Source organism: Pseudophryne corroboree, unplaced genomic scaffold, assembly GCF_028390025.1.
Source record: "Pseudophryne corroboree isolate aPseCor3 unplaced genomic scaffold, aPseCor3.hap2 scaffold_263, whole genome shotgun sequence".
NCBI classification, from domain to species: Eukaryota; Metazoa; Chordata; class Amphibia; order Anura; family Myobatrachidae; genus Pseudophryne; species Pseudophryne corroboree.
The window spans coordinates 859126-861100 of NW_026969290.1; positions in this window are offsets into that span (position 1 = coordinate 859126).

Sequence of the window (1975 nt, forward strand, 5' to 3'; positions counted from 1 at the left end):
TTGTATTGCTCTTCTGGTGACAATGTAGTTTGTTTTTGTCAATTACCATTTTAATAACAGGGTAAAGAAAATTAAGTGGATTTTTGAAAGAAAACTATACTGTCAATATACTATTAAAACAAATTAAAATGGTAAAAGTTATTGTACTTTAAGTAAAAATAAAAGAGCAAAAATATCAATCCCAGTTTTGATTACTTAAATTAACAAAAAAAATGCATATAGCAAAGGATAGTTTCAATCTGCCTACCTCTGGGTTATGGGTCCAGCATGCTTCCATTGCAGTACTCTGCTGCACATGTAAGTGCAAGAGATCCTGAAGCACTCACTCATCATGGGAAAGTACCAATGTGTTTCTTCGTTGGTTGATGGAAGAAACATCTTACAAAAACTCTCCAGATTATTGATTTTTTAATGTTTTTCTAGGAAACGTTCTAGATGTATGCCTATTAGCCTTTGTCAGTATGCACTTTTTGCAAAGTGTCTCTGTGGCGCAATCGGTTAGTGTGTTCGGCTATTAACCAAAAGGTTGGTGGTTCAATCCCACCCAGGGACGTAATTAAACTTGTGATCAGATTTTGGTGATATTTAAGTAGACAAGTCAAAATTTCAAACCCCCTGTTATGGTGTAGGGTACCTGGCCTTCTCTGATGTAATCAGAGTTAGATTTGATTCAGTGATTTTATAAAAACAGCTAGGAAGCACAATTTAGCAGTGGGTTGCAGAGAAAAAAAATATGCTGGCAGAAAAATCCAATTGAGTGATTAAACAGCTCTTCATTTTCTGGCTTTATTTTTATGCTAACAAGTTTGTTCTCTGAAAAGTGTCCACAAAGCCAAGTCTCTGATTAACACCTTTGTAAGGATGGTTTTTCACCTATTACTAAATTAAACTTGCTTCATTGGAAAGGCAGCAAGATGCATCCTCATTTCAATGTCTACTGAAATAATACAGGTTGACACCAGGAAACATTAACGCCACTGCATCCTTGCTGCTTTCTCATGTGGAAGTCTGTTTAATGTGAAAACAAGGTGATATCTAATTAGCACACAGGTAAGGAATTACGAAAAACTTTATTTAAGGGTGAAGATGTTTCTCACAAAATTGTTGCCCCAATGCATCATTGAAATTCAAGCTGGAAAGATGATTTTAATATATCACTTGTACATTTTGTATTGCTCTTCTGGTGACAATGTAGTTTGTTTTTGTCAATTACCATTTTAATAACAGGGTAAAGAAAATTAAGTGGATTTTTGAAAGAAAACTATACTGTCAATATACTATTAAAACAAATTAAAATGGTAAAAGTTATTGTACTTTAAGTAAAAATAAAAGAGCAAAAATATCAATCCCAGTTTTGATTACTTAAATTAACAAAAAAAATGCATATAGCAAAGGATAGTTTCAATCTGCCTACCTCTGGGTTATGGGTCCAGCATGCTTCCATTGCAGTACTCTGCTGCACATGTAAGTGCAAGAGATCCTGAAGCACTCACTCATCATGGGAAAGTACCAATGTGTTTCTTCGTTGGTTGATGGAAGAAACATCTTACAAAAACTCTCCAGATTATTGATTTTTTAATGTTTTTCTAGGAAACGTTCTAGATGTATGCTTATTAGCCTTTGTCAGTATGTACTTTTTGCAAAGTGTCTCTGTGGCGCAATCGGTTAGTGTGTTCGGCTATTAACCAAAAGGTTGGTGGTTCAATCCCACCCAGGGACGTAATTGACCTTGTGATCAGATTTTGGTGATATTTAAGTAGACAAGTAAAAATTTCAAACCCCCTCTTATTGTGTAGGGTACCTGGCCTTCTCTGATGTAATCAGAGTTAGATTTGATTCAGTGATTTTATAAAAAAACAGCTAGGAAGCACAATTTAGCAGTGGGTTGCAGAGAAAAAAAATATGCTGGCAGAAAAATCCAATTGAGTGATTAAACAGCTCTTCATTTTCTGGCTTTATTTTTATGCTAACAAAT